Raw genomic sequence first — 10,048 nt, 5'->3', positions numbered from 1 at the left:
CATAAACATCCTTTTCCGTCTCATACCCGGAGCAAGTGGACAACGCCACTGCCTACTACCCGGGGTTACACATCACATTTCAACATTTTCCATTATTATCCATTCAACACATTCATTCATTAATCATATATGCATTTATACTCAGCCATAATCAATAATGGCTTTGCCGTGACCCGGCAATAACTCAGCCATCCGGCTCATGGTTCAATCAAGAACCAGCCATTTATCAATAGATATAGCCCTTCGGCTCATGGCATACACGGTACTCTTACCGTCATCCTCCGTATCTCATATAATCATCGTTGATCACCATTGATCATAACTTTTCCCCTTGCTTCACTCGCAAGTTGCCACATCCCCTAGTTCCTTTCTCATTACTAAGCATATCATAGTGATTTAATACATAAGGGGTGAGATCGGAGGCTTAGAAGTATGAGATTTGGTTTTTAGAACTCAAAAATCAACTTTGGGATGAAAACAGGGCCACGCGTACGCGTACCCCACGCGCATGCGTGGATGCCCACAAAGCTCATCGACGCGTATGCGTCATATACGCGGACGCGCGGATTGAAACACAGCCAGACGACGCGTAAGCGTCAGCCACGCGTACGCGTGGGTGCATTTGCGCCCCAGGCACAAAACTGGCACAACTCCGGCACAACTCTCGGGAAAATGGCTGGGCATTAGGTGCAGCGCATCGACGCGCATGCCCACACCACGCGCACGCGTGGATGGTGCCTTTTTGAAGGACGACGCGTACGCGCCAAGTGCGCCTACGCGTGGAGGGTCATTCTGCTAAAAATTTTATGAGTTAAAAGCTGCAGAATTCACAAATTCAACCCCCAATCTTCCGATGGACATAACTTCCTCATTTTAAATCGTTTTTCACCCGTTCTTCGAACGGCAGGGACATCCCGGATCCAATTTCATTTCTAAACAGATTTGGTACAAAACAGAGATCCGTAGTCCAAGTTATGTCCCGTCAAAATATGTCCAAAAACCATGTTTTTCATACAAAACCACAAGGTGCCCTTTTCAGAACAAGCCATTTTCAACCCTTTTTAAAATCAACCAAAACATGCTAGTTTCAACCCTTTTTGAAATCAATCAAAATATACCAAAATCAACATCAAGCCTCCTCAACTCATACATTAACACTTTACCACGATGCACAAAACCGCCATATAACCATTTTTACCCATTTCAAACAAACGGCTAAATTACAAACACATTAACATGTCATACATCTTTCCTCATCCCAATTTCCAACAATACTATTTCCAATCGGTCATCATTATACATAATCAATATCATACTCACTATCACGTGGTTCCACCCACAAATCAACCTTAATCATTCCTCAAGCATATATCACAACATACATATCTCTCATGTATCATCATACCATCAAGGCATCAATAATCATACTCACATATATGACCACATAATATATCTCAACCAAAACCAAACATACCTCATCTACATAATTTCACCCAAAATTACCAAATTCCACACTTCAACTCCTCAAACCTTATTATTCAATAACCAACCCAATCATTCATATAATCATTATTTAAAACTCATCCAATCACTTGTGTCATCATACAATGCACACATCAACTTACCTTCCTTACCTCTTCTCGGCCTCCAGCCCAAAATTCACGGCATCCGGCCCAATTTCACAATTTAAAAGCATTTACATAATCCAAACTTAATCCTAGGGGCATCTAGCCTAGGAATTCTCATCACACCACACGGTACTTAAATGAAACTTAAACCGTACCTCTTGTAGCCAAACCAATTGAGCCTCTTCTTTAGAAGTCTCCACCAACCTTAGCCCCAAGCCTCACCAAAGCTCCTCAAGCAACACCAATCTCCCAATTGTGCACCAAAACCATCAAATGCACTAACATACCCAATATCACATTCATACATCAACCTAGGGCTCATAAAGATGATAAATCACAAGGGTTTGGGCACTTCTTACCTCAGCCCATATGAAGTAGGGATAGAACCCACTTAGAATCCATGTTGGAGTATCCCTAAACACCCAAAATCACAAGATTTCAACACTAACTTCCCAAAAACGTGTAACAGTGGGGAATTTCGAAAAACTGGGCAGAGATGAATAGAATACTCACCACAAAACTTAGATAGAATTGTAGAGGATGAGAAGAGCGACGCGTGGCCGCAAACGACTCGTCAATCGGAGCTCCGTAGCTCAAGTTATGGTGGTTTGAAGATCAAAGAGAGTTAGGTTTTCTCTCTTCTCTTCTCTCTTCTCAATTCAGCGCCCAACACTCATTCTTAGGGCAAAATGAGCTGAAATGCTCATAACTAATGTTTATATATGTTGGGTCTTGTGCCCACTTAGGCCCAGTTCACTTATTTTTGTCCGTTGGCCCAATTTTGGACCAAAACCTTTAAGATTAGCGCTCTAAATCGCACTTCAAATATTTCTACCTCCACTAATTATAATTCCTCATTTCTTAATCTTATTTACTCATAATCAATTTTCTTAGCTGCAGTACCAGACAGGTCTCAGCCGGTACTGCCGATCGAAATTCCACGGCGCGCTTTTACGCAGAAAACTATGTTTTCCGACTCGGAAAAATTCAATGAATCCAAATATCATATTTAAATCATCAAATTCCAATTGCCAAATCTTCCAACCACATTCGCTCCTACTTAACTCATTATTTAATTAATTTCGGTTAGACCGGGTATTACATCTCATTTAACTCTAACCCCTTGCTTTCACTTTCGCCTAACATAACATTCTATACATTTTACCGCATACTAATAAATCATTGTTAACCAACCCTTACCACTGATCCAACTAGTCAGGGCATGTGGCCCAAATCAAACCAACTCGACATCCGGCCCAAATAAACTCAACCCGGCCTCCGGCCCATTTCAAAACAAATCATCATTATTATTAGTCTACCACCAAAGTACTCAAAACAGAAAGACAATCTCAGACACAAGCAAATACAAGGCAAACATATTTAAGGAACAGTTACAGCAAGTGTCACAGTTACTAGTTAAACAGAATTTATCAGATAGGCAAACCAAAATAATTATGCACACCCAAATAAAGCAAACAAATGCAACATGATCCATGCATTTCCGACTGGCCGTGAGCTCATGTGTCGGTTAAATCGCCAGAACCCGACACATTTGGTAGCTAACCCAGACATTGGTCTATATGTTGCGCATCCTCAGGAGGAACTTTAACGAAGAAGAGTGTCTTTCCACCTTCTTCTGGAGGTTTCACAAAGGAGAGTGTCTTTCCACATTGAAGAAGTGTGCATTTCCACCTTGCAATCAGAGAAAAATGTGGAAAAAATAATACAAAGGAGAGTGCCTTTCCACCTTCCCCACATCCCCATCATTACAAGAAAGGGAATCCTTCATCCTCAACTTGCCATCCGAACACATTTTCAAGTTGTCACGCAAGCGGGTTCGCACCCAGACCTTGCCATATCGACCATTTTGGCCATACTTAATCACCGCCAATCTCAACATTCACCCCTCAACTCAGTCACATCACAAGTCAAACCTTACCATTCTCAATTCATTAATCATATATCATTACCAATTCTACACTTTCTCAACCCCAATTTATCCTTCCAAACCTTTCTTCACTTCCAAGTAACCTCCCTTTTCATAGCTTAATCTCGTCACTACACTTAAAACTAATCCTTAGAGTCTGAAAGAGTGAAAATAGAGGTTTAGAATTTCAAAATTATGTTTTAAAATAAAAAATTCATTTTGCTGATTACAGGGATCATGCATACGCGTGGGCCAGCGTACGCGTGGGTGAACTTTTCCCTGCTCGCATACACGAGATGCCCAACCCAAAAAGGTTGGTCGCGTCACGTGCAGTGGTCACGTACGCAAGATCTGCAGATTGGCAAAAGTGTTGAATGTTGTAGAATTTTCAGCTTTGCTCTCAACTTCCGACGCGCATAACTTTCTTGTTTTAAAACATTTTCTATTCGTTCTTCGAACGGCATAAACTTCATGGATCAAATTTTTATATGAGACAAATTTAAAACAATTTGGGGGTTCGAAAGCCGAGTTATGGCTCATCAAAGTTTAGTCAAAACCAAATTTTCACCAAAGACTTCTAAACCTCATTTTCACCAATTTCCTTTATCAAAAACCAAAGTTCTACATTTCAAAATGACTTCAAACACACCCAACACAACTCTATTTTCAATCACAACCAACCATGCCTCAATTTTAAACCACTTCATTCCACGAGTTCTCAATTATACAAATACAATGATCAATTTATCAACATTCATATGTTCACATTCATAATCCTCATCCATTAGCATCAAATTCATCATTCATCAATCTATTTTACCAACACCAACCACATTCACATCAATGAATCATCAATCTAACCTTACCTCATCATTTTAACTTACGTTAATAACTAAAATCATTAAACATGCTCCGAATACATATTCAACTTATCTTATAGTCATCTAGCCTAAGTTTTCACGATACCATACATGTTATATACGAGAAACCAAAACCATACCTTGTCTAATTTCCTGATAAACCCGGAACACCTTAAGCGTTCTCGCACCACAAGTTTTCAAGATTCCAATACCTCACCAACAAAATTCAGCCTCCGAAACTTGACCTCAAGCTTTCAAATCCTCAAATTGGCTCCATCCAACACTCAATTTCAATCTATTATCATAATTACCACTATAATCAAAATAGAGCTCACTAATTTAACATATATACCAAGGATTTGAGGGTGCTTACCTGACCCACAACTCAAACGAGCTAAACCCGACAATACCCGCAAGTTACTCGAACCTAAACACCGAAATCATGTAAAATTCAACATAACTTCATATTGAATTTCGAACTTGGAGAAGAGAAAATTGAAAAGGAAAAAATGACTTCCTCATCTAATTAAATTCTGATTTGTAGAGCTCGACACTGCGGTTTCAGCGTGATTCCTTATTCATATGGGAAGAAGAAGGCTGAATGTTATATTTAAGGGTGAGTGGGTTGGGCCTTGGGCCCAATATAGGCCCGGTTCTCCCAGTTTGGCCCGTTTGGCCTAATCTTGGGCCAAATTTTTTGAAATTAGTGTCAAAATTTATATTTTAATTAATTCTACCTCACTAAATAATAAAATTCTATTTTCTACTTTATTTTATTAATAATTAATGTATTGGGTAATTATTTACTAATTTTGTGGGTTTTACATGTACACTTCTTATGACGAAGAAAGAGTGCGTCTTCTATTCAAATTAGAGGAGTTATTAGAGCCTTATCTTTGAAGACTTGGAATGACAAGTATTTGTTGTTTGTTTTTTTAGACATAGTACTTCCGAAACTCTCCTCTTGTTATTTATATTTCTTTACATATATTAAACATTATTCTTCCAACATTAATACTGCTTTAAATACTTCCGATTAACTGATTTGACGTCGATGCCAGAATCAATATTCTTAATTCGATATGCCTTTCCAGAATATAAGTCAATTACCTAAAAAGATTCTTCCCAATTGTGGGACCATTTACCATAGAATCTTGACTTTTTCTCTATTAATAAAATAACCTTAAAAACTAATTCACCCACTTGGAAACACTTTTCTTTACTCATCGATTATGAATACAGACAACATTCTCCTTTTGATGAATAAGATTTTCAAGTTCCAAAATACGTTCATTATCCAAATCATTTAATTCATCAAACATTCCATTCCAATAATCCTCAATCAGCAACTCATTTTGTCTCATTACTCTTATGGTGTTAAGATTAATTTCCAAAGGTAAAACTACATCATGGCCATAAACTAATTTATAAGGAGATGTGTTCGTCGATCCTCTTGGTGAATTTCGATAAGTCCATAACACTTGGCTTAAACTCTCATGCCAAGTTCGAGGTCTTTGACCAATTTATTTCTTAATTAGATTGATTAAAATTTTATTTATAGCCTCAACTTGGCCATTTGCTTGCGCATAATATGGGATCGAAGTCACCATAGTTATATTTCTTGATGCTGCAAAATTTTTAATACAGTGACCAATAAACATGGTACCCTGATCAGTGCTCAAAGTTTGAGAAATTCCAAATCGATGGATTATATGTTCTTCTATGAAATTGATAATTTCATTCTGACCAACCTCGATTAAAGAAATAGCTTCAACCCATTTCGTAAAATCATCGATAGCCACTAAAATATATTTGTGATTTTAGATGATGGGGGATGAATTATTCCAATTAAATCCAAAGCCCATCCTCTAAATGGTCAAAGTTTCATAATCGAATGCAACTCAGAAGCAAAAATTTGTTGTATTACTCCATGTTTCTGACACTCTTAACATGCTTTTGCATAAACAATACAATATTTGACCATAGACGGCCAATACACTTGATCACATTGAAGTACCCATTTCATTCTATCACCAGCTTGATGGGCACCATATATACTATCATGGACTTCACCAAGAGCGATAACTACTTCAAATTGACTTAAACACCTCATGAGGCATCCTTCAATTCCTTTTTTATATAATTCATCGTCCATCACCACAAAATTCATTGCCTTCAATTTGATCTTTTGATAAACTCGTATGTTAGGATCTTTTAAATATTCTACAATTGATTTTCTCCAATCATCATCATCCCACTCATCAATGACTAAAAGTTCTCTTTCTTCGATAGGAGTACAGATTTGTTGAACCTCTATCAACTTTCCTAAGGTCTCAGGTAGAACTTTATATTTTGATGCAATTTGAGCCAACTCATTAGCAACCTCATCTTAAATTCTTGGAATATGAATCAATGATACTTTTTGAAATGACACTAACAACTCCTATGCTATCGACAAATACTTTTGCAAATTTTCATTATTACACTTAAATTTTTTTTACAACTGTTTTAAAACCAATTGAGAATCCCCAAGATTTGGACATCTAATGCCCCTTGTCGATCAAAATTTCTAATCCCAAAATCAAAGCTTCATATTCAGCTATATTATTTGATCATGGGTATTTTAATCCGAACAAAAATTTCGACGGCATACCTTCTGGAGATATAATCAGAACGCCAACATCAACACCATCCTTGTATTTCGATCTATCAAAGTACAATTTCAAAGGTTTATACTCAATATCAATAATATTTGCTTCCTAGTCATTAAGATTGGTTGGATGATCAACCAAAAAATCTGCAATGACCTGAATTTTAATGGCCTTAGCCAGGACATACTACAAATCAAACTCAGTCAAAGTAAGCATTCATTTCCCCAATCGACCTCTTAGTATCGGGTAAGACAATATATACTTAACCAGATCAGTTTGTGCAATAACTCGAATAGTTTTGCAATTATATAACATTTTCATTTTGTACAAGCATAGTAAAGAAAAAGGCACAGTTTTTCGATGGCAGAATATCATGTTTCGATATCACACAATACTTGACTTTGGTAATAAATTATCTTTTCATGCCTTTTTTCATTGTTTTAAGCCAGCATACAACCAATTATATTTGTTGAAGTCAAAACATACAATTTTAAAGGTTTAAAAGGTCAGACTATTGCCATTACATGTGCTTTCAATAAATAATCCTTAATCGAATCGAATGCCTATTGATATTCTTCCATCCACAAATATTGAGAATCATTTTTAAGCTTCACCAAGGTAAAAAAGATGCGTGTTCGACCAAATCAATTAAAAATAAATCAACAAAAAATTAACTTTTCCCAAAAATGATTGAACCTCCTTTTTCGATTTAGGAGGTGGCAATTCTATAATTGTTTCATTTTGTTTTGATCAACAACAATTCCTTTCTTTTATACCAGGAATCTTAAGAAATTTCTTGCCGAAATTTCAAATGTACATTTCAAAAGATTCATTTTTAAACATTTCTTTTGCATAGTTTGGAATGTTTGACTTAAATGATCGAGATGTTGATCTATTGAATTTGATTTCACCATTACATCGTCGACATATACTTTCATAAATTTTCTAATGTATTCGTGAAAAATAGTGTTCATAGCACATTGATATGTTACCCCAACATTCTTTAAACCAAAGGGCATCACTATCCATTCATAAGTTCCCAAAGCTCCAGGGCATCAAAAATCTGTTTTTGAAACATATTCTTCAACTATGAAGATTTGATTATAGCCAGAACAACCATCCATGAAACTTAAAATTTTATTACCTACCACTAAATTGATTAACATGTCTGCCACAGACATAAAATACTCATCTTTGGGAGTAGCATTATTTAAATCATGGAAGTCGATACAAACACAAAACTTCCCATTCTTTTTCATTACTGGTACAATATTCGATACCCAATCGATATAGCAAGTAGTTCGAATAAACTTTGCTTTGATTAGCCTTTCGATTTCTTCTTTGATTCTGAGATTGATTTCAGGGGTGAATCGTCTAGGTGCATGTTTCATTGGTTGAAAAAATGGCTTCAATGCCAATCTATGTTCTACCAACGAACAATTAAGACCAGGCATTTCATCATAATCCCAAGCAAAATAATCTTCGTATTCGATCAATAAATTAATCAACTTCGTTTGAATTTGCTCATTAAGATTGTTACAAACATAAGTAGGTCAGTAATTACCATCTGATTCTAAATTAATTTCTTCAAGTGGATCTTGGTATTCGAACCCTTTTTTTATATGAGCGTCATCAACTGAAATTTTTTCGAAATCTAAAGGCTCCAAATCATAAATGCAATCAAAAGTAAAATCAACTGGATTATTTGAAGCAAAGCAAACTTTATTATTAATAGAGTCAGCAGTTGAACCATTTACAATACTAAGACCTTTAGACATTTCGATGTCAGACTGATCCATAATATTAATCCTAGGAATGAAAATACATGTAGTACCTAACACACAACTAGACTCGATTTCAGGAATCAAAGCTACACTAGGAATTGAAAATATTGAATTAAAATCCCTATTTGACTCAACTTCATCAGAAAAATCGTGTCTAGAACATGAAACATTTTTAATAGAATCAAAACTACTTAGATAATTATTTATAGAACCTAAATAGTGCGATACACCTTGTTCATTAGCCATGGCAAGATGAAATCGAACTCTCACACTGAACCGAATCACTCCCAGCCAGTGGGAGTATAATCAAGTATTGGGTGTCGAAGCTTTATGCTAAGTCCTTCTGAAGCTAAAAAGAAGCCTTCACAGAGTATCCTGTCAACATCAAGAGATTTCAACTTATCATTATACACCAAATCAACATGCATTTGCTCAACATAAAGGCTTGAATATGCCTTTATTACTTCAAACTTTCCTTCATCAGTCCAAAGAATGATACTTTGATGCATAGTCAAAGGTACAACCCAATACCATGAATCCAATTTCGACCAAGTAAGGCATTATAACTTGCCTTCAAAGAAACCACCACAAAAATCGTGTTCTGAGATGATGACTCTACCTGTACTTAGAGAGTTACCAAGCCTTTTGCTGGTGTCGATACTCCACTATAATCAGTCATTGAGATGTTTGTAGGTATCAAGTCATCGAAATGTTTTTCCACCTTGATTAACATCCTTTATAGCAACAAGCTAATTGACTCTCCTCCATCAACCAATACTTTATTGATGCATATACCACTCATACAAGCAGTGATGTGTAAAGGTTGAAGGTGTGATTTTTTGCTTCTCAGTTGGCTTTTTGAAGCATCCCAACTCCTCATTTTCACGTACAAAAGCAAAAACCTCTTCATCTTCGACATCATAGTCTTCACTCAAGTTTCCTTCATATTCTCCCAAATACTCAGTTGGTATAATTGAAATAGTGCCTACTATGTTCTCATCTCCTTCATCGAGGTTCTCTTCACCAAATCATCATCTTTTTCTTTACAATCAATAGGGACTACCGCAACAGCCTTGTCCTTCTCCCCTTTTGCTGGGGAAGGAATCCCTCTCGAATAAGTTTTTTCATCAGACAAAAAAACTATCCGAGTATGAATAGAAGGAGTTGCCCCCTTGTCTATTGAGGTCAATGGTCTTTC

The 10,048-nt window shown here is 36.5% G+C and overlaps 1 long non-coding RNA gene across 1 annotated transcript in view; it reads right to left on the bottom strand.

The window, feature by feature from the left end:
• The window catches only part of LOC127742394 (uncharacterized), a 7,362-nt gene extending 5,074 nt beyond the window's left edge, over positions 1-2,288 (bottom strand). Inside the window, exons 1-2 of the long non-coding RNA XR_008003602.1 lie at positions 2,142-2,288; positions 1,988-2,042 (exon numbers count right to left, since the gene is read on the bottom strand). This is a non-coding gene — a long non-coding RNA (uncharacterized LOC127742394). The remainder of the gene's footprint in view (positions 1-1,987; positions 2,043-2,141) is intronic.
• Between the last annotated feature and the right edge of the window lie 7,760 nt (positions 2,289-10,048).

This window comes from Arachis duranensis, chromosome 10, assembly GCF_000817695.3.
Source record: "Arachis duranensis cultivar V14167 chromosome 10, aradu.V14167.gnm2.J7QH, whole genome shotgun sequence".
Lineage (NCBI taxonomy): Eukaryota > Viridiplantae > Streptophyta > Magnoliopsida > Fabales > Fabaceae > Arachis > Arachis duranensis.
This window is presented reverse-complemented; position numbering and strand designations above follow the sequence as displayed.